We start from the raw sequence: 24457 nt of genomic DNA, 5'->3' as shown, positions 1-24457 counted from the left end.
CTGAACAGAACATAATGCCTACAGTAAAATATGGTGGTGGCTCAGACATGCTTTGAAGTTTTACTCTTCTGCCACTGGAAAGCTACAGCATATGAAATAGTGGTCATTACCCATGAGTAATCAGTTAAGATTCCTAAAGAGTGCTACCAGAAACTGGTTGTTGGCTATGTGTAACATTTGCATTTAGGGAAAATTATAGTTATTATAATGATTTTGTGTTATATTTGCTATTTTAACACCTTGACGGCCAAGGGGGTTCAGAGAGGAGTCATGCCGTGACCCCACTCTGAACAACATAGCTACCGGCTGCTATAAGAAGCCGGGGCTACTAGCGGGCTTCAGCCGATCGCCATGCCCTGCTTGTTACTGATTTAAATGCAGCTGTCAAAGCTGACAGCTGCATTAAAATTATATAAAAGCCCCATTTGTGGTGGTCTAGTGGGAGCATGGCCCCCCATGATGGCCCTAATCTCGCATGATAAATGGTGTAAGGGCAAAAAAAGTCAAAGTGCAAAATTGCTGATTTTAGCATAGCAAATACGAAAAAAAATGTAATAAAAAGTTATCAAAAAGTTGCATATATGCAAGCAAGCTGCCGAAAGAAAGTACAGATCATTGATACCTCACTTAGCCCTATAGACAAAAAATAAAAGCAATCCACAAAAGTAAAAGGAGTCTAAGCAGCACCAGAACAGGAGAAATATATATATATATATATATATATATATATATATATATATATATATATATATAAAAAAATGTGTGTGTGTGTACAGGTGCACATCTCACTGAACTGGACCCAGGTATGTATAGTAATTAGAGATGAGCGAACCTCGAGCATGCTCGAGTCGATCCGAACCCGAACTTTCGGCATTTGAGTAGCGGTGGCTGCTGAAGTTGGATAAAGCCCTTAGGCTATGTGGAAAACATGGATATAGTCATTGGCTGTATCCATGTTTTCCAGACAACCTTAGAGCTTTATCCAAGTTCAGCAGCCACCGCTAATCAAATGCCGAACGTTCGGGTTCGGATCGACTCGAACCCGGTTTCGCTCATCTCTAATAGTAATCCAAAAAAGTAAATAGGAGAGCGCACTTGCAAACAAATCCTCACTTCCCACAAAAGCAATGTTTCGGCTACATATGCGGCCCTTCTCAGGTAGTGACAGCAGTGCACTCTCCTATGTACTTTTTAATATAAAAGCATTATATAAAAAATAAAAGCATTATAAGAATAGTAATAGAGCAATTTTAAACATTTGATTTACTTTAAAAAGTTTTTTATTCCTTAAAAGCCGTCAAATAAAAGTTAAATAAGTTGTAGTCGTACTAACTTGAAGAACGTAGATAACACCCCAGTTGTATTATTATTATTATTATTATTATTATTATTATTATTATTATTTCACACCGCAATTTTTTTTTTTTCCTGATCTTGGTATTTTATGGAAAAAAATTTGGTCTGTCATTGGAAAGTACAATTGGTGTCACAAAAAATAAGGAATCATGTGGGTCTATAGTAGGGATGGTCCGAAGCTGCCGAGGTTCGGGTTTGTATGAACCCGAACGCTCGGCAGCAGATTCCCGCTGTCTGCCCACTCCGTGGAGCGGGCGGATCCAGCGGGAGTAATGCCTGGAAAACAGGGATACACCTATGGCTATGGCTGTGTCCCAGTTTTCCAGGCGGTCCTCCCGCTGGATCCGCCCGCTCCGTGGAGTGGGCAGACAGCGGGAATCATTACCGAGGATTCGGGTTTGGACCATCCCTAGTCTATAGGTGAAAAAAATGGAAGCACTATGATCTAAAATTAGCCTGGACAAAGGTTTAAACTCTATTTTTTATTTATTAATCTTATTGTTTTTAACAGTAATGCTAATGATCTCTCAGTTTAAGGCTATGTTCACACAACTTTTTTTTCCACTCTGGTTTAAAAAACAAACAAACAAAAAAATATATATATTAGGAATGGTCCAAACCGAGTTCGGTTCCGGTTCGTACGAACCCGAATTCTTGGTAATGATTCCCACTGTCTGCCCGCTCCGTGGAGATGGTGGATACACGTCCACGGAGCGGGCAGACAGCGGGAATCTGATGCCGAGCGTTCGGGTTCATAGAAACCCGAACATCGGTAGTTTCGGACCATCCCTAATATATATATATATATTTTTAAACCAGAGTGGCTAGTAAAATGACGGATGTATATATATATATATATATATATATATATATATACATCCGTCATTTTACTGGCCACTCGTCAGTGCAATGACAGCTGTTGGTACATTATTCTAGATCAGGTGGACTAATTGCCCTTTGGGTGTGTCTTTAATTGAAAAGCCTATTGAATTTAATTGTAAAAAAGGTGAAAGGACGGTCAAAAAAGAAGAACTGTAAGAACAACTAAAAAATAATGTCCACTGTTTGCAAAAGACGTCCGAAAATAATTGTCACGATCATTATTTTGCATTATTATTATTATTATTATTATTATTATTATTGTGCATTGGATTATTATTTTGCATTATTAGTATTATTATTGTGCATTGGATCTCTGTCGTTTAATTGACTTCATTGCATTGCATTAAAGTCAATTACATTGTGGCAATAACAGGTGTCTTTTTAAATAGAAAAGGCCTTTTTTCGATGTTGTGTGAACATAGAGTAAATGTAACATTGAGCTAATGTTGCCAAATATTGCTAAATATTCTTCCCCTTTAAGAAAGACCAACTATGAAAATGGCAGTATAGATTTGCATGATTGTACTTTTTTGATAATTATCCAGTACCGGCAGTTAATGAATCATGTAATTGTTATTATATCTTATAAAGTCAGTGTGATTGGTATTTAGTGTTTTAAACAATACAAAATGTCAAATTTATTAGCACTATTTGGACAAAGCTTCGGAAGGAAATTCTAAGCCTCTCCAACCTACCGATTTTCTCCATTCTCTTCATGACACTAATCACTTTGGATGACCAGTGTTTCTCTGCATGATTGATCCTTGGTATTTTTCAAGCTCACATGGGGTGATGCAATCAGCTTGTCATTGTTGAAGCTTAACCTGAATGTTTGGCTTGGGGAGAGCGTGACCTTTTACTGTTAGCCTAGTAGAATAGATGCATAATTACAATACAATTTCTGAGCTAGAAATTCTTATTCCAGAAGCAACTCTTTACCATGCAAAATAAGGCACCCACTAGTCTTTGTACAGAAAGAATAACAGAGCCTTGATTTGTTTCTCTTTAATTTCATCCTACCTGGTATATTTGTCTTATTTATAAAACAATATTAATAATTCCAAAATATTTTGAACCATTTGACGTCCCCATAATCGTAAATAGAACATTGGTATGGGAACCTCAGGATTTAGATTTTTTTTAATTCATAGACGTACTGTAGATGGGTCTATAATAATGGCTAAAATCAAACAGAATACACTTCTCCACATAATACCAATACTCACATGTTTGAGCTGATTGTAAAATAGTTATTGTTAGTTATACATTATGGTACATTAGATTACACTTGAGTCAAGGGCAGAACCAATGTTGACATAATAAAAAAAAACATTATAAAATAAGGAAATAGAAATATACAAAAATTACAGTATCACATTTCTGTGATGCTAAATCTGAAATCAAGATATCCACGTCAGGCCAGATCATGTGTTATGATTAAATGACTTTTAAATGACCTTTTTAACAAATTATGTATAAGTTAATAGTACAAGCCAAAATATGAAACAGTGTAAGGCTATGTTAACACAACTTTTTTTTTTTTTTAACTCCGTTTAAAATTACGTCCATCATTTTGATCCGAAAGAGACGGATGTCATTTAGCTGTCTGGTCGCCCATCAGTGCAAAGACTGCTGCTAGTACATTACTCTGGTTTAGCGGGACTAATTGCCTTTTGGGTGTGTCTTTAATTGAAAAATACATTGAATTTAATAGTAAAAACGGTAAAAGGATGGTGAAAAAGGAAAAACTGTACGTGAACAACTAAAAAAATAACGTTCACTGTTTGCAATAGACGTCCAAAAATAATTGACATGATCATTATTTTGACGTCTGTGCAAGCAACGTCCATTATTTTATACACTGTGTGCATTGGACGTCCGTCATCCCATTAACTTCAATGCAATGAACCGAACAATAACAGAAATAGAAAATAAATAAATAATAATAAAATAATAATAGTAATAGTAATAATAATAATAATAATAATAATAATAATAATAATAATAGAAAATAATAATAAATAAATGTTGCGTGAACATAGCCTAATCCAGTATATCTTATAGGAGACCAGTGTCTGTTTCTTCACTTATCAGGCTTTTTTCCAATTCTACTCTAAGGGCCATATTAAATGCCTAGTTTAAGTGAGGGCCAATCTGCTAGATCGACGTTTGCTTACTGAGCCTATTACACGGCTCCATAATCGTTCAGCAAGGGCTACATGGACATCATTAGCGATGTCTATGCAGCCCTTGCCTTTAACTGTAAAATAATAAACTGTATGCATACTTATCCATGCTCCCCGGTGTTCTTCTTGTTTCTGCCCAATATCTGCAGCTGCTGCTGGAACTTCAGATACGGTCTCTGAAGTGACAGGCTACTCAGCTAATTATTGGCTGTGTCGCTGTCCTGTTTTGGCCTGTCACTTTAGAGACCAGTTCTGAAGTTCCAACAGCAGCTGCAGACAGTAGGTGGAAGGGAGAAGAACACCAGGGAGCTAGGACTAGAGATGAGCGAGCATGCTCGTCCGAGCTTGGTACTCATTTGAGTATAAGGGTACTCGATGGTACTAGTTACTCGGACGAGCATCTCGCGATATTTGAGACATTGACATATTCCTCTTCCTGCATGTTTGGTGGCTTTTTTTAGCCAATCATAATGCAGGAGAGTCTTTGGGAGCTTTTTTTTTTTGCTACTCTTGGCTGCTGGCTTGGATTTGTAGTGCAGCTGTCAGTATTCAATTTGTCCTGTTGCTGACATTACCTTGGCTGGCTGGAATCTGTAGTTCAGCTATACCTATCCTTACTGTGCAGTGTCCTGTGCAACAGGTGCCTTAAAAAAAGAACCAGCACCAGTTACACACATACTCTATATGTCTACCCCTGAAACTGCTGTCAGTAATCAATTTGTCCTGTTGCTGGTATTCTCTTTGCTGGCTTGGATCTTTAGTTCAGCTATACCTATCCTCACTGGGCAGTGTCCTGTGCACGTGGTGAGAGAGACAGGGATAAAGGAAGTACAGCTACTGCTTCAGAGTGTCCAAGGCTGTCCTTTGACCCCTGATAGACATCAATCAATTCAGGAGATTACTGGCCAGACAGTGAACAGAAGTTGGAGTGATGGAGGAGGTACAGGAACATGGGGGAGAGTGATGGGAGGCTATAATTTGGCGTAATGTTGTGATTAACCAGCCCCAGAGGCGTCCATGCATGCTGCCCCTGCTGTTTCCTGTCCATTTCAGTGTTGTCATCATTTTCTGAGGTTTCAAGGTTTTCATGCAACCTTCCCTGTGCAGAGCTTTGGTCCTCTGCAAAAATGCTTGAGTTTCCCATTGACTTCAGTGGGGTTTGTTACTCAAAACGAGCACCCGAGCATCTGGAAATATTCGTCTCGATTATCGAGCACCCGACCATTTTAGTACTCATCTCTAGCTAGGAAATGTGTGTGTGTGTGTGTGTGTGTATATATATATATATATATATATATATATATATATACAGTTTCTTCTTTTTACATCAGTCATTGACTGCACATCGCTATTTTACGTATCAATGTGTAGTCGGCAGCTGAAGTTGAATGACAGCTGAATGACAAAAATCAGTCGATGAGTCTTTCTTCGGCTGATCGTTGTCTTTATTACATTGGGCAGATAATCGTTCCATGTAATGGGGCCTTAACTCCCAAATTCATAATTCACTGAAAAACCGCTCACCTTAAGATGGATCAGATCACTGAAGTATAAGGTTACAGATTCCTATAATAATTTAAATGGTGGAGGGAATGGGAAGAAGTTGCAGAGGGATACAGAGGCTGAGGGACACAGGGCTGAAATCTCCAAGAAATGTTCAGAACTTACATTGCTCAGTAATTCTTCATCATATTGTACTTGCTGCTACTGCTTCTGATGAAGCACTATAGACATAAGGGGGACCAGGATCTTAGTTTCTTCCTTTACACAGTGTATTGGTGACATCATAAAAGCTGAACGCCACCTACCAACTCAGAGACTGCAAAAAAAAAGGGGAAAACATGTGAAAAATGCAAAAAAAGTTAATGCCTAGTAATAGTGCTATGTCTCATGTACACATACATGATGAATGTACAAATATGCTTCAAAGGGAACCTTTGACGTTGAAGATGAAGTCCAGTCTTCAGGATATATGTTATAGGGCAGGAGGAGCTAAGCATATTAATTTATATGTATGGAAAAGTTCCAGGGCTTAGTTATCAAGTGGGTGGGATTACTCACGGATTGGCAGCTCTTTTTATATGCACTTGTTTTAAAGAACCACTCACTTAAAAGGGTTATCCAGTGTTACAAAAACATGGCCACTTTCTCTTAGAGACAACATGACTCTTGTCTCCAGTTCAGGTGTGGTTTGCAATTATGCTCTATTCACTTCAATGGAACTGGGCAGAAAAACCCTGCTCAAGCTGGAGACAAGAGTGGGGCTGTCTCTGGAAGAAAGTGGCCATGTTTTTGTAGCGCTGGATAACCCCTTTAACTACAAGTCTGCTCAGATCTCGCCTCTGTCACTGACTGGCTGAGTGGAGTTGAGACGTCACATCTCAAGCCCGGGTCAGACACCAGGAAGCGGCCGGGCACCGGGGAACAGAGCGTCGAGATACAGGACCCGCCGCTGGAACCGGAGAGGTGAGTGGACGTCATTTCCCCCAGCCACCTCCTCCCCGGCCAGATCCCAAAATACCCCCCCACCGGAGTACTCCTTTAACTGATATTCTGGAACTTTTCACACAAGCGATATAGCAATCTGCTCTGCTCCTCTGCATATTAGATTGCATTTTTTTATATATATAACAGGTTTCCTTAAAATTTGTCAGTTTGGTCCAGAAAAAGAATTAAAAATGTTGAAACCCCTTAGCTGCAAAGTGTACACGCTCTAAAATGCTATACTATTTTCTGGAAGCACATGTTGATTTTATTACTGTGGTGAGATTGGGATCCTGCTTCATTTAGGATGCAGCATATAGACCTGCTTTTTATTACTTTTTTTAAGCTTTTAAGCCTAAACTACAGTTAAATAGAAATGTACTTTACACTGGAGCAAATACAACAAAACTGCACTCTGTGAAGTCCTTGTCTTTTCCCATACGTCTTTAGCACCTTTGTACTCTTGTCACTTGGCCTATGCAATTATTTACCGCTCAATGAATTTAATGCGAACTATTAGCTTTTTTCTTTGGGTCGGAGGTCTGAACTCTGTCTTGGCTATTACAATTATATTAGTTGATTTGGGTGCTTTGGGTCATTAACATTTTTGAGGGTCAATTTCTCTACATCTTCATCTTTTAACTGGCAGAGACCAGCCGAACTTGGGCCAAAATGTCTTTGAAGCTACCTACTGTATTATTCCATGACCTAGCCTCCTAGCCGGAGAGAATCAGTAATACTATAGATAAAGGATTGTGTGGGTGGTTAGTTGTGTAGTCTTTGTGCCAAGCGTTTTTTTAAGAATTAGGGCAACAAAGTTCTTTTACTTCACCTCTTTTTTTACATATATATTTTATTTTATTTTTTTTAATTGAAAGACACAACAAATACACAACAAATACATAATAGCTAATTTCCACAGAGTCATAAATTCACACAGAAGATATCATAGACACATGTCTAAGACACCATGTTGTGGATGGACAATATCCAGAAAAGGGAGGAAGACGTACCATATCTAGATGATAATTGTGCAACTACTTCACCTCTTTACATAACAAAACATTTTCTTCCATGATTTCTGTAAACAATTTTTATTTTTCTTCATACTTTTAGATTTTTTTCTAATTTTTTTAATAGAAAACATCTTAAAAGGGGGAATTCCTATCTGGAAATAAGAGCTCCCAAGCCTATTCCAGCTTCTATGCAGCTAGCGAAAGAAGCCAAGAAGCCTAAAAAGCCAAACCATTTTTATTCCATACTTTAATGGGAGTTGTGTAAACAGCATAAGGCCGGGTTCAGACTACATAAGACAGCGGCCTTTCTGTGACCCGGCCGTGTCACAGAACGGTCAGTGTCAGTGAAGTTTATCCCGGTCGGTACAGGTCGGGATAAACTTGAATTCTATTGAATTGGAATGCGGGCGTATCCGTGTGCGCCTCAATTCACCATTGAATCATGTGTATTGTTTATACACTCCGGCCATGATGCCATTAATTTTCAATGTAATGTATTTTTTGTATTAATCACAGACGTTTTTTCAAATTGCAACAACGGCCGTGATTAATACAAAAAAATACGTTGTGTGAACATAGCCTAACACTGCGATCAACTCCTTCCCTCGATCTCAATATTATCTACTGTTGGTGCAGGTCCTAAAGCTGGAATCTACAGCTTAGGGGCATTTATGAATGGTTTCTTATGGATATGCCATAAATGTTCAAGATTGTAATATCTGTTTAACTATCCTGAGAGAACTCAATGTTAATAAGGATTTTATATTTGTCCTAATACATCTATGTTGTCTTGTTGTTTTTGTTTTGTTGTTCTGTGTTCTAATATTCAGCTTCTGGACAGTTAAACATGTAAAAAAAAAAAACTTTTGCTATTTTGCTTAGTTTTATCCAAGTACAACAGCAAAGGAATGAATGACATCTATTGATTATCTTACAGACTGGACTAGACTATTAGACTGTGGGACCTGTTCACCAAAAAGTAAGCTCTGTTTTCCACTTGAATCTTTTCTCCCTTGTATATAACACTCTTTAACAGTCTAACCCGTGTAAATCCCTCATTACTAAATGGCATATTGTTTGTCCATATCAAACCATTATAACCCATCATTTCATTGCTTGAATTTGTGTTGACGGTAGTAAGTAGTTTATGTTCAAAGGGATCATAATTGTGAATAATATGCAGTTTATATGAAAATGTGTATAATTTTTTCTGGTGTTTTCTTGATAATCTTTCCACAATTTTATACTTTCACATTACCCATATATAACATGCTAAAGAGATTAAAGTAAGTCTTCAATGTAAAGCCATTTTATGAATTGTATTAGGGAATTCCATAAACTTCCAGGAATGCTCCACATGGATGGGTTTTCTAGGAATAAAGTTAATCCAAGTCCCTGCATCACTTGTCACATATTGGGTTCCTCCATACATGTTGACATGGTGATCCACCTAAGCTGACTGCAGTGGACGCTTGGGTTGTTTTGTCCTTTCGTCAAGCTGCAGCCAATGAATTGTGAAATATGTGGGATACTCCTACATAACACTAGTCATGAGCGAACATCCTGATGTTCAGTTCAGATCCCGAACAAGGACATAAGAAAATAATTATCGTGATTGGTTTGTGTTCGGCGAACATTCCCTATCAAATAACGTATGTTTCAGTCTAGAGTTACGCACATGCGTCCAGATTATCAGCTGCAAAGCATAAAATACGTAATGACGTAGCAATTACGAGGTGCGTAGCATTAGCATATCTTTTAGTCACTCAAGTGTATATACTGGCACACAGCAGAGTCAGACAAAAAGAGTAATGAAAAAAATATATATAAATTAGCCCTAAAAAGGACTGTTACATTCTTTAGGTTTTTTTTTTCACAGAGAATGGCTGGTCACTAAAGGGTTAAGAAATTAATCCTTATAGTGTTAACATGCTAGATTCTGTCACCCTCCCTACTCTGAAAATTTCACAATGTTCTAAGCCCTACTTGGTCAGCTCTCCCTCCCTACACTGACTAACTGAATATTGCTGCCAATCAAAATTCAAATGATGTCCCTGCTTGTTTCACTCACCCTACTGAATGATACAAGAATCAGATAAGACTGTTAGAAAATTCAACTCAGGGTTGCATTTTTATAGCATGTACGTAAATAATGACGCTAATCATACAGACAATCACAGTAATGCCAGTAGTGAACATGGCTACTACATTACCAGTATTCCCTTCCTTCCAAACCCGTCCATTGGCTCTTTAAAATTGGTGGGAGGAAATGTACTGTTCGACGAACACGAGCAATAAGCGTTGTTTGAACATACGAACATGTGTGCTCATTACTACATAACACTACTGAGTACAGTATGCTCAGAGAGGTATAAGGAGAGGTGATACAGTAGTAGCAAAGTTACAAAGTAACTGATAACATACAAGTATTTTACAAATCATATTCTTGTATTTTGTGATCTCCAGAATTTAGTTACTGGAAACCCCTTTAGGTATAATTTAATAATACCCTGCATGAAATGGAAGCCTTTATTGTAATTCTCTATATTAATGCTCCTGCAGCAGTTCCAATATGACTGATTATATCAAAATCACTGGGATATCAAACAACAATATGCATTTAAAGGGTTCCCTTCCAACCACACAAATGGAATTTTAACCAAAAGTTTATACATGAGTTAAAACAAATATATTTTTTTTTAATCTGGACAGGTTAGATATTACCAAACTTGAGATTTAGATGCCAACTGTGGGCTATAAGTGTGTGGGCTATATGTTGTATATAAGCTGCATATTTTTTTTCACAATTACTACCCCTTTAACTTAATTTTTGACAATCTGTTACCCCATAATGCCATGCAGTTTTCCATGCTAAATTATTACAGGTAATACAGAAAGCTAAATTATTACAGATTCGAAGCTGATTAAGTGATGTACAGTAGTAATAATAAAGGGTTTTTCATTCAATTTAACTTTTGTCTATCATTGTTTGGAACTTTTTCTTCCACAAATCATGTACATTGCTTGATGTGTTATGTTTATATTTCCTCATCCCTGTTATCATTATGTCAACATCTTTAAAGCAGACCTATCACTTGGAGACCGCAGCAGGGTATGTTGAAAAAATCCTGCAGGGACATTGTCCTCTTCTGGTGCAGGTGGTATACAGAATTCCTGGGTACTCCATAGACTGCATTGTAAGTATATTACAGTCTAGCCTAAGGCACATGGCACTTCTGGTAGTTCTGTCCTCCACTAGCATCACAAAAGGGGCAATGTAACTGCTGGATTTTTTTTTTTTTTTTTTTTTACGTACTATATCCTGCCGTGGACCTTAAGTGATAGGTATGCTTTTAGAAGTCTATTTAAAGAGGGCTTGTGACCAGTATAAAATAGTGCCCCAATGCTGTTTCTGTTTGGTTGCTATATTTTCCCCCGAGATAAAATGATTTTTTAAATATTCTTTAAATATTTTCAAACTAGGACTGGATTATGCTCAGAATGGGTAAATATAAGGATGGGGAGACATAAATCAGACTTCACACTGCATTAAAATCGTGAAAAAAATTGCAACAAAAACGACATGATGTTTTTTTTCTTCTTAGCAAAAACGCCAGCAGCCAGATGTTAGATGGAGGTCAATGGAAGTTTATGATTTGTCTTACACACATGGCATTTTTTTGGTGTGGCAAATTATTATTATTTTTTTAGGTGTTTTTTAATTCACACATAAATTAAAAGATGCCAGAAAAGAAAGCAAACATATCAAAATAAAATGCCATGTGCCACATTGCTTTTTTTCTGCCAGAAAATTGGCACAAAAAAACTGTGAATGCACCCTCATACCCCTAATCTTAGAATTCACACCCAATTTTGCCGAGCAAACCCCGGTTAAGTAGTACAACACTTACCTTTTGGTAACATGGGGGCACATAGCACTAAGTAAAAGCAACATTGGAATCAGGGCACACAGGCTACAAAATGAATTTTAAAAAATTACACTATTCAAGAGAATGTATACCGGCACTACCTGATAACACAGCTTTTGCACGGAAGACAAACTGAGGTTGCACACAGTGGTACTGGATGGGGTGCTCCTCATAAATATATATCATATAGTGCACGAACATCCAAGACAAAGATATGAGGTTGAGGGCACTCATCATACCTTCTTGCAATCTTTATTTCATATAGAAAACTTAAAATTCAACAGGAATATTCACGTCAGGCCAGGATGCCAAACACTCATCACTACAGGCTATTGCAGCTGTTTCGTGCACATGCGTGCTTCATCAGATGATGCAATTCACTGTCAGAGTCAAACATCGACAAATTCCTTAATATGCCCTGATAACCCAAACACTATGGAAAGATAGAACTTTTAACCATCTATCAGTACTTTTTAGATGAGCAACTTACTGCTTGGCTTCCCATATGATTAAAGCAGCACTTAGGAGCTTATTATGCAATCCATCCCTTGGCTTTCTCAGGTACCCTTTAAATATTCTACTACCGATGTGCAAAAAAAGTTCAGGTTAAATGTTAAAATCTTTAAAATATTGCAGAAGGTGTGCTAAAAACAGTGGCCACAGCTACCAATTTTCTCTATTTATACATTATGCCAATAAACAAGATACAATGAAAAACTATAAAAAGGGGACTATGAACGAGTGAAGCTATAATTCCTTTACAGTAAGAGTAAGCCTCTTATTCCACTTCCTACATAACTAGCATCTGAATGAAAACCTAGTAACTTTCAAACCCCCCCCCCCCTTTTTTTTTTTTTTTTTTTTTTTTTCATTACAAAATGAAAAGAATCAACCTTAGTAGAAAGGTTTCTTGACTGCTGTGACTATGTCTGTGGTGAGTACTACAAAGGGAAATTGAAATACCCATAATATCCTCTGCTCCACTGCATCAATGTCTTCAGTAATTTTACTCAGGTTTTCTGGGAGAGCTGGCAGATACAAACTAAACATCCTCTAGGTTACAGAGTAGGCCAGCTATGTTTTCTATTATTTTCTACACAATTATATAGGTTTTTTTGTATATTGCTTTCACTTCATTCTGTCAGAGCTGAATGTACACCTAATCTCAGTAGCATGACTGTAAAAAGCATTGTTATGTTTGTATCAGGCATGTAAACGTGTTGTGACAAGACTGTCTGTATGTTGTTGCTGGTCTTTCCACAAAAAGGTATTGCAATATTGATATGTTTATCCTTTAAGAAGCATTTGTTTTTTTTGTGTGTGTGTGTTTTTTTAACATATCCTTAACCCCTTAGTGACCGCCGATACGGCTTTTTACGGCGGTCACTAAGGGTCCTTATTCTGCTGCCATCAGCTTTTTACGGCGATGGCAGAGAATAAGGCTGCAGGGCCGAGACGGCCCCCACACCATCCCCCCAGCTACCGGAGGTAGCTGAGGGGTTGGGGCAGTGTGTGGGGTCCATCCTGCCCCCCCCCCCCCTTACCGACAATCGCCGCTATTAACGTTATAGCGGCGGCCGTCGGTAAAGGGGATTACCGGTGCCGCCGCCACCTTTCATCTCCACCCGCCGTGAATCCACGGCGGGGGGAGATGAAATAAGTGTATATCGGACCCCAGATCAGACCCCCCTAGTGCCCTTATAACTAACCCCCCTCCCCCGGCAGCCATCATTTCCAAGATGGCCGCCGCCATCCCTGTGAACAAACGATGTTTGTTCGCAGGGATGGAAAAGTTTAAATGAATGAATGCACCATGCTCTCCGCCACCGGAGGTAGCGGAGAGAATGGGGCAGTCATCGGGGACCCCCCTGTGGGGTCCCGGTACAAGCGATCAGCGGTATATACTATATACCGCTGATCGCTTGTGCCACGTGCATCTTGGCACTTTTTTATCCCCTGTCACCATGAATGATTGGTGACAGGGGATAAAAAGTGATGTCCCCCCACCCCCCCTGTCACCCCCGTCCACCAGTCACCCCCCCCTTCCCCATATACTCACCTGATCCTGGAGCTCTGTCCTCTTCGGCGTCCTGGCTGGTTATGAAGTGCGCATGCGCTCCACAACCAGCCAGCTCTGGAAAATTTAAAGTGACAGAGACCAATTTGGTCCCTGTCACTGAACTATGATTACTGTGATAGAAAATATCACAGTAATCATAGTAATACAGTGAAAATGAATGTAAAAAGTGCAAAAAGTGACAAACATACAAAAAAATAAAACACACACTTTTTATTATAGTAATAATTGCAGTTTACTCCCAAATTACCCCTAACCCCCCCCAGATTACCCGTAACCACCGCACGTTGGCCGTAACCACCGCACGTTGCCCGTAACCACTGCACATTGCCCGTAACCACCCCAAATTGCCAGTGACCCCCTCCAGATTGCCTGTAACCACCCCAAATTACATGTACCCACCCCAGATTACCTATAAGCACTTCAGTTTATCAGTAACAATCCCAGATTGTCTGTAACCCTTCCAGGTTGCACATAACCCCCCCAGGTTTCCCGTAATCACGCCAGATTACATGTAACCCCTCAGATTGCACGTAACCACCGCACGTTGCCTCTGACCACGCCACGATGCCTCTGACCACCGCACCTTGCTCCTGACCACCCCAAATTGCCAATGACCCCCTCCAGATTGCGGTGCCCATGCCAGATTACAGGTATCCACCCCAGATTGCCTATAAGAACTTCAGTTTATCCGTAACCAACCCATGTTGCCCGTAACCACCCCAGATTGTCTGTAAGCACTGCAGGTTGCCCGTAACCACCCCACGTTTCCCGTAACCACCCCAGATTGTCTGTAAGCACTGCAGGTTGCCTGTAACCAGCGCACGTCGCCTCTGACCACGCCACATCGCCTCTGACCACCGCAGGTTGCTTCTGACCACCGCAGGTTTCCTCCGACCACCGCGGGTTGCCTCTGACCACTGCATGTTGCCTCTGACCACCCCAAAAAGCCAATGACCCCCTCCAGATTGCGGTAACCATGCCAGATTACAGGTACCCACCCGATATTACCTATAAGCACTTCAGTTTATCCGTAACCACCCTACATTGCCCGTAACCACCCCACGTTGCCCGTAACCACCCCAGATTGTCTGTAAGCACTGCAGGTTGCCCGTAACCACCCCATGTTGCCTGTAACCACCCCAGGTTGCCGTAACCACAGCAGGTTGCCCGTGACCACCCCATGTTGTCCGTAACCACCCCAGATTACCTGTAACCACCTCAGGTTGCCCATAACCACCCCTGGTTGCCCGTGACCACCCCAGGTTGCCCGTAACCACCCACATTACCTGTAATCTCATTTTTTTTTTTTTTTTAGTAACTGCGCTATTCTAATAACTATTACTAGCTGCGGTTTTGCTCCAGTAAATTGGCACTCCTTCCCTTCTGAGCCCTGCTGTGTGCCCATACAGTGGTTTATGCCCACATATGGGGTACCGTTGTACTCAGGAGAACCTGCGTTAAAGATTTTGTGGTATGTTTTTTCTCCTGTTCCTCATCAAATTGAGAAATTTCAAACTAAACCAACATATTATTGGAAAAATTCGAGTTTTTCATTTTACTGGCCAATTTTGAATACTTTCCTCTAATACCTGTGGGGTCAAAATGGTCACCACACCCCAAGATGAATTCTTTGAGGGGTGCACTTTCCAAAATGGGGTGACTTATGGGGGGAATCTATTCTGCTGACACTACAGGGGCATTGCAAACGGACCTGGCGCTCAGAAACTTCTTCAGCAAAATCTGCATTGAAAAAGCTAATTGGCGCTCCTTCCCTTCTGAGCCCTCCTGTGTGCCCATACAGTGGTTTACGCCCACATCTGGGGTACCATTGTACTCAGGAGAACCTGCGTTACAAATTTTGGGGTACTTTTTTTCTCTTGTTCCTCGTGAAATTGAGAAATTTCTAACTAAACAAACATATTATTGGAAGAATTCGAGTTTTTCATTTTTACTGTCTTCTTTTGAATACTTTCCTGTAATACCTGTGGGGTCAAAATGCTCACCTCACACCAAGATGAATTCTTTAAGGGGTGCACTTTCCAAAATGGGTTGACTAATGGGGGTTTTTATCTCTGCTGACACTACAGGGGCACTGCAAACGCACCTGGCGCTCAGAAACTTCTTCAGCAATCTGCATTGGAAAAGCTAATTGGCGCTCCCTTCCTTCTGAGCCCCGCTGTGTGCCCATACAGTGGTTTACGCCCACATATGGGGTACCGTTGTACTCAAGAGAACCTGCGTTACAAATTTTGTGGTACTTTTTTTCTCTTGTTCCTCGTGAAATTGAGAAATTTCAAACTAAACGAACATATTATTGGAAGAATTCGAGTTTTTCATTTTTACTGTCTTCTTTTGAATACTTTCCTGTAATACCTGTGGGGTCAAAATGGTCACCACACACCAAGATGAATTCTTTAAGGGGTGCACTTTCCAAAATGGAGTGACTTATGGGGGGTTTTCTCTCTGCTGACACTACAGGGGCACTGCAAACGCACCTGGCGCTCAGAAACTTCTTCAGCAAAATCTGCATTGGAAAAGCTAATTGGCGCTCCCTTCCTTCTGAGCCCTGCTGTATGCCCATACAGTGGTTTACGCCCACATATGGGGTACCGTTGTACTCAAGAGAACCTGCATTACAAATTTTGTGGTGCTTTTTCTCTCATGTTCCTTTTGAAAATGAGAAACTTTAATGTAAACGTATATATTATTGGAAAATTTTAATTTTCCATTTTTTTACTGCCTAATTGTGAATATTTTCCTCCAGCCCCTGTAGGGTTAAAATGCTCATTATACCCCTAGATTAATTATTTAAGGTGTGTAGTTTCCAAAATGGGGTCACTTATGGGGGTTTTCAGGATACCAGACTTCTAAATCCATTTAAAAAAAGAACTGGTCCCTAAAAAAAAATCAGTTTTGGAAACTTTCACGAAAATGTGATAATTTGCTGATAAATTTCTAAGCCCCATAACACCCTAAAAAAGTAAAATATGTTTACCAAATTATGCCAGAATAAAGAGGACATATTGGTAATGTGACTTAGTAACTAATTTATGTGCTACGACGTTCTTTTTTTAGAAGCAGAGAATTTCAAAGTTCATAAAATGCTATTTTTTTTAATTTTTCATGATATTTTGATGTTTTTCACAAAAAACACACAAAGTAGTGACCAAATTTTGCCACTAACATAAAGTGCCATATGTGACGAAAAAACAATCTCAGAATCGCTAGCATACGTTAAAGCATCACTGAGCTATAAGAGCATAAAGTGAGACAGGTCAGATTTTGAAAAATTAGCCTGGTCATTAAGGCCCAAACTAGCTGCAGCACGAAGGGGTTAAGAATCCATCATGAAGAAACAGGTCTATGAAGGATTTTGGAATACACTTTAAATTGTATTGCTGCACTTTGGGGTTACTATATAAGCAGAGTTTAGATTAGATGCCTAGTAGATGCCTATTGGGTTTGGTGTCTATATCTGACATTTCCACTGTGACACTCTTCTGACATGCACATTAGACATATAGACATATACTGTACATACCCTTTAATGGAGCAGCTGTATAAATGCATATAAAAGGCTATAATGCTGTTATGTGCTGACATTTATTTTTAACAGAAATTCTAATATATGGGCATCCTGCAAAAAAAAAATATATATATATTTTTCAATTGGGAGGCTATGGCCGACAAATGTAATAGTGTAATTTAGCATTTTCTGGGCTATATATTTGGATTTAAAATGTAGATGATTTTTCTAATGTATATAATGGGCATTTTTACTAAAGACGACTATACCCTACAGTATATATGAACATATAATCACATCAATAGCTATTACACATACAATATATAAAATATACACTGATAGGCTATGTTCACACAACGTGTGAGACCAGCTGTTCTGTGACTTAAGTACCGGATGATCATTCTGGCCGTAGTGTTCTGATGCGGGCCCATCAGCACGCGCCCGCATCAAAACCTCACACAGCACACAATGAAGTAAGCGGTTATAGCCGCTTGATTCATTGTGTGAACTGACAGGGTTTCCTACGGCTGCAATTCATTGAATTGCGGCCACAGAAAACTGACATGTCAGTTATTTGCGGGTCCGCACGGGATCCGGGCCGGAGCGTATACTATGTGTATACTCTCCGGCCGGAATCCCATAGAAATGTAGGCTATGTTCCACACTACATGAAGTAATCTTTTTTTAACTCCTTTGCGCGGGGTGTGCTAAAAAACAAACAGTGGCCACAGCTACCAATTTTCTCTATACCTCATGCTATAGACAAGATACAATGAAAAACTATAATAATGGGGCTATGAGGGAGCGAAGCTATAATTCCTATACAGTAAGAGTAAGCCTCTTATTCCACTACCTAAATAACTAGCATCTGAATGAAAACATTAATAGTATTATAGTACAGTCATGGCCAAAAGTTTTGAGAATGACACAAATATATTTTCACATGATCTGCTGCCCTCTGGTTTTTATGTGTGTTTGTCAGATGTTTTTATCACATACAGAAATATAATTGCAATCATATTATGAGTAACAAAAGCTTATATTGACAGTTAGAATGAGTTAATGCAGCAAGTCAATATTTGCAGTGTTGCGCCTTCTTCTTCAGGACCTCTGCAATTCTCCCTGGCATGCTCTCAATCAACTTCTGGACCAAATCCTGACTAATAGCAGTCCATTTGTGCACAATCAATGCTTGCATTTTGTCAGAATTTTTTGGTTTTAGTTTGTCCACTAGTCTCTTGATGACTGAACACAAGTTCTCAATGGGATTAAGATCTGGGGAGTTTCCAGGCCATGGACCCAAAATCTTTATGTTGTGTTCCCTGAATCAGACCCTGAGCCATTAGTTATCACCTTTGCTTTATGGCAAGGTGCCCCATCATGATGGATCTTTGTTGATCACCAAACTGCTTCTCAGTTGGGAGAAGTTGCTCTTGGAGGACATTCTGGTACCATTCTTTTTCATGGCTGTGTTTTTAGGCAAGACTGTGAGAGCGCCGATTCCCTTGGCTGAGAAGCAACCCCACACATGAAAAGTTTCAGGATGCTTTACAGTTGGCATGAGACAAGATGGGTGGGAGCACTCACCTTGTCTTCTCCGAATAATAAGTTTTCCAGATGTCCCAAACAATTGGAAGGGGGATTCATCAGAGAAAATGACTTTACCCCAGTCCTCAGCAGTCCACTTCCTGTACCTTTTGCAGAATATCAGTCTGTCCCTGATGTTTTTATGGAGAGAAGTGGCTTCTTTGCTGCCCTCCGTGAGACCAGGTCTTGCTCCAAGAGTCTCCCCCTCACAGTGCGTGCAGATGCACTCACACCTGCCTGCTGCCATTTCTGAGCAAGCTCTGCACTGCTGGTAGCCCGATCCCGCAGCTGAAACACTTTTAAGAGACTGTCCTGGCGCTTGCTGCTCTTTCTTGGGCGCCCTGGAGCCTTTTTGGCAACAATGGAAACTCTCTCCTTGAAGTTCTTGATGATGCGATAGATTGATGACTGAGGTAAAATCTTTCTAGCTGCGATACTCTTCTCTGTTAGGCCATTTTTGTGCAGTGCAATGATGACTGCGAGTGTCTCTTTAGAGATAACCATGGTTAACAGAAGAGAAACAATGATGCCAAGCACCAGCCTCCTTTAAAAGTGTCCAGTGGTGTCATTCCTACTTAATCATGACAGATTGATCTCCAGCTCTGTCCTCATCAACACCCACACCTGTGTTAATGGAGCAATCACTGAAACGATGTTAGCTGGTTCTTTTAAGGCAGGGCTGCAATGATGTTGAAATGTGTTTTGGGGGATAAAGTTCATTTTCTGGGAAAATATTGACTTTGCAAGTAATTGCTGTTAAGCTAATCACTATTTATAACATTCTTGAGTTTATGCAAATTGCCATTTTAAAAACTAAAGCAGTAGACTTTGTAAAAATGAATATTTGTATCATTCTGAAAACTTTTGGCCATGACTGTAAAACCTAGTAACTTTCACACACACCCCTTTTTCCCATTACAAAATAAGGAGAATCAACCTTAGTAGAGAGAGAGGTTTCTTGACTGCTATGACTATGTCTGTGGTGAGCACTACAAAGGAAAATTAAATAACCCATAATATAATAAAATCAGTAGCTATTACACATGCAATATATAAAATATACACTGATAAGCCATAACAATAAAAACCACATTCAATTTACTTGTCAGTGGTTTTATACAGAGACAATGGCATCTGCCCATAGGTAGGATATATCAACAAGTGAACAGCAGTTCATGAAATTGACAAAGGGCAAATTGTAACGGTTAGATGACTGGGTCTGAGCATCTTCAAAATAAGATCTTGAAGGTGGACCAGTGAAGCAAAGTATAGACAGCCAGACTATAAGGTCTATTCCTGCAAAAGAGCTAATGTAGAAAATTTGCTAAAAAAAAAAAAAAAAAAAAAATGGGGGCTATCATTAAAAACTTTTTTTTTTTTTTATTAAAAATGTCCAGGCTGCATGAAAGAATAAAAAGAGACTATTAACCTCCCTTTTCTCCAGCTTCCTTCCATTATCCCAGCACTTGGCACTCTGGTATCAGCACAAAAAAATGCCTCTCAGCCAATTACTGGTTGCAGAAGTGTCCCACCTCAATCCGCTGACTGAGATGGGCCACTGCTGAGACCAGTGATTAGCTGAGAGATTAGCTCATTGGCTGAGGTTGGCTGAGTGGCGATGTCTTGTGCCAATCCCAGCACTAGGAGACTTCAATGGAGACTGGTTGCCATGATAATGCAGGCTATTGAGGAGTAAGGGAGGTAAATACCACTTTTTATTTTGTAATATAAGAGAAACATCACTGATCTCAGGGAGACCAGCAAAAGATAACACTGTTGGCTTCTGGTTAAAGCACTCAATGCAGTAAAATCCTAGGTGCATTGCTCCCTGGGAAACATGAATATGCAAAAAAAAAAAAAAAAGCCTATGGAGCTTCATTTAGGAGTCTTTAAACACGGGACTAGCCAGATATCCCTCCAGGAAGGACCCAGCCAAGGGGTGGCTCCTGTAGGGAAACCACCAAAACCACCATATTAAGTGGCCCTATGAGTCAATGTAATGACAAGGGAAAAACCAAGGCCAGGTATCCACAGACAGCTGTTTCACGGTGTTGCACCTCATCAGTGTGGAGCAGGATTCTGGTTAGGTGGGACCAATGCCTAGTAAAGCCATAAGAGAAACAAATCACTGATCTCAGGGAGACCAACCAAAGATAACACTGCCGACTGCTGGTTAAAGTGCTCAAAGCAGTGAAATCCTAGATGCAGTGCTCCCTGGGAAACATAAATATGCAAAAAAAAAGAAGAAGAGCCCGTGGAGCCTTATTTAAGAGTCTCGAAACACAAGACTAGCCAGATGTCCCTCCAGAAAGGACCACGCCAAGGGTAGGCTCCTGTAGGGAAACCACCATATTAAGTGGCCTTTTGAGTCAGTGGTTCAAAAAAGGACCATGCCACCAGGTCCCAGCACTGTTCTATTCATGTGCACATTTGCTTTAAGCAGTCTGCCATTATGTAATCTTTGTATTTTTTATAAATCACAGAGGGGAGATTGTCACACTGGTGTCTGTGAAAACACTGGCGCGGTACGCTGGAACTGGGCAGTGGTTTGAAAAAGGACCACGCCGCCGGCATCCCTGTACTGGTGGCGATCCATTCATGTGGGGAAAAAATCAAGTTGATTTACATGTAAAAAGGTTAAAAGTGGATGTGTTGGTCCTTAAAAAGAGCAATAATGAAGGAATCATACTGGGGAAAGCAAATATATTATATATACATTTTTTCATCAAATTCATGGAGGAAACTCAAATGTCAGGAAAAATGCAGAGGGATAAGGTAAACTTTACATTAAATGGCACCTGTCTAAGCCAGAGAGAAGTACTGCACCACCTCAAAAAAATCACCAGGTCCATATGGCATCCATCCCGTATTCTAAGGGAGACCCTAATATTTAGCGAATCTGACAGGGTCTGTACATCAGGACTGGAACATAGCAAACATAGTGCCAAAATGCAATAAGGGATCAAATAGGGATCAAAAAGGGATTCTGAAAACCATAAGCCTGTAGGTTTATTCCCTATTATGGGTAAAATGTTTAGAGTTTTTATAGACATCCTATACTGGAGTATCTCAATAAAAATAATGTATAACTTTATATCAGAATAGTTTTAAAATTGATAGGTCTTATCCCAATCTAGTTTTGAACTTCTTAAAGAGGCTTATCAGATTAGATAGATAAGTCACTTGATATCAAAGATCTTCATGTTTCCGTTTAAAACTTTGTTGCATAAAAGGCTGGTACATAAATGAGGATGTTTGGGCTGGGGGAAATAGTGGGAAGTGGGTAAGTAGATGGTTCAGAAAGTAATTATTACCAGTACATACTCTGATGGGGTCACAGTTAGTAGTGGTGGGGTACCACAGCAGTCAATAATAACCTTGTAGAGGGATTGCATAGTACAATTTTTATTTTTGCAGCTTATACTAAACTGTGTATATTGGTCATCAAGGTAGAGGACTTTGCATGGTTTTGAAATGGGGTAGTGCTATCTTATACTGAGAAAAGGCTGCCATCTATTGATAATGACGGTCGTTAATAATGACCATGATTATTATTTGCAGCCGTCAATATTACCAGATAGCCACCTTTTCCTGCTATGACCCAGTAGTGGCAACTTAGTCTAAGGCTAGGTTCCCACTATGTAAAAATTACTATGAAATAACAAACTTTATCTGCACAATAACGGCCATTAATAGATGTAAATGGGGCCAAACTATGTTACACAATAGAATAAAAAGTGTGTTTATATTTTTGAGGAGCCAGCTGAATTGTCATGCTGTAAATTACTTCTTTTACAGAAATTTGAAATCTAATTATGAAAAGTGCATATATTTATGATGGGCTAGCTCAGCATAAAATGTAAATGCAGGTGTTCTGCTATATTTTTTTACGAAGATGGTTGTATGACAAATTCATCCTACTTTCACTATGAATTATTGCAAATGCTTCCAGTACATCTGTCTAGGTTGATTTAGCGTATAGTCAATGCGTACTGTATGTACTCACAAAGGTTTTGACATCATCTTCTTGAATAAACCCTTCTTATCTTATTTATGCCATTTTTCCAGGTGCCATATGTTTTGAGATTATATATTTTTTTTCTACTTTGGGTGTTCACGTTGATTTATATATATATATATATATATATATATATATATAAAAACCTCAAATATAAGTAGTATGACAATGATAAAGCTTTAATAAAAAAAAGCACTACTTACCTCTCTCCCCAATAGCACTGCGTCATTGGCTTATGATTTTCCAATATTATAATTTTCTCAGAAAAGGCTTTGTTTTCCTAAAACATCTGAGCAGCACCCAATCTCTCCCTATGCTTTCTCCTTCAGCATGTAAAATTATCTACAGAGAGTCTAGGAGGAGGGGGGTTGCAATACAGAGAGGAGAGTGGGTAATTTTTCCAGCCTAGCTAAGTTAGTTTAGATGATCTCAAAAGTCTATATATTTGTAGATCAGCAGATGAATGAGAATCTTTCAGGTCTAACGGCCTACTACCAGCTAGGAGCCAGGGAAGTATACAAAGGTGTGGTTATACTAAATCGCATTCTATTGCTACCAATTGCGCGAAGTCAGAGTGGAAGTGCCAGTTAAACAACATCAGCCTAAGACTAAGGTCATGTGATAAATACAGGAATCTGAGAATCTTGCCCTTTCCACGGCTTTTGTGTGCTGGACAGTCTGAAAGGTTATTCTACCTCTTCTAACTCCCCCCAAAACAACTTACATAAGGTTCTATTATAGAGATTATCGGATAAATCAGTGTAATAGAGACAGCAATCAGCAGATGCATGAGCAAACACTCACCTCCAGCCTCACCCTCTATAGGATAAGCTTCTTCCTGGAAATGGGCAGTCTGCTGTGTCTGTAATGGAGAGCAGGCATTTAGAGCAGAGCAGGGAGAGAAATAGAGAGAGATAGGGACAGAAAGGAGAGGAGAGGAGGGTGGATTGTGGGTGGTTTTCTATGGGAGTTCAGTGTCAAGTATACCAAGTAAAATAGTGCTGGTTGTGCATTATACTGAGTCACTGGGTGCTGGCTGCATGTTACACTAAGTGACTGGGTACTGGGTATGCATTATACCAAGTCACTGGGTGGTGGGTGTACATTATGCCAAGTAACTGGGTGCTTGTTTTGCATTATTCCAAGTCACTGGGTGCCGATTGGGAGATATAATTGACGATCACTTATTAACACTATATAGTAAAAGTTCACTTTTCTAACTTATACATAGTTTTTTTAGGTGATAGATTTTCTTTAAAGGGAAACTTATGAGCTAAGAGTATACCTGTACTTTCATATAACGGATCAGGCCATGTTCACATGGCGTAAGACACGGGTTTGAATGGCAAGAAGCCATGGCACACTCTATTCTGTGAACTTACAGGTTCTCTGC

At 39.6% G+C, this 24457-nt stretch overlaps 1 long non-coding RNA gene across 2 annotated transcripts in view; it reads right to left on the bottom strand.

Moving 5' to 3' along the window:
* Positions 1-24457, bottom strand: part of LOC138803003 (uncharacterized) — a 63105-nt gene that overhangs the window by 7014 nt on the left and 31634 nt on the right. For both annotated transcript variants that reach the window (XR_011364841.1, XR_011364840.1), the window contains 3 exons: positions 23869-23926; positions 6093-6243; positions 2934-3105 (listed from right to left, as the gene is read on the bottom strand). This is a non-coding gene — a long non-coding RNA (uncharacterized lncRNA). The remainder of the gene's footprint in view (positions 1-2933; positions 3106-6092; positions 6244-23868; positions 23927-24457) is intronic.

Source organism: Dendropsophus ebraccatus, chromosome 10 (assembly GCF_027789765.1).
Source record: "Dendropsophus ebraccatus isolate aDenEbr1 chromosome 10, aDenEbr1.pat, whole genome shotgun sequence".
NCBI classification, from domain to species: domain Eukaryota; kingdom Metazoa; phylum Chordata; class Amphibia; order Anura; family Hylidae; genus Dendropsophus; species Dendropsophus ebraccatus.
The sequence above is the reverse complement of the archived record's forward strand: the minus strand, read 5'-3'. Positions and strand labels throughout refer to the sequence as shown.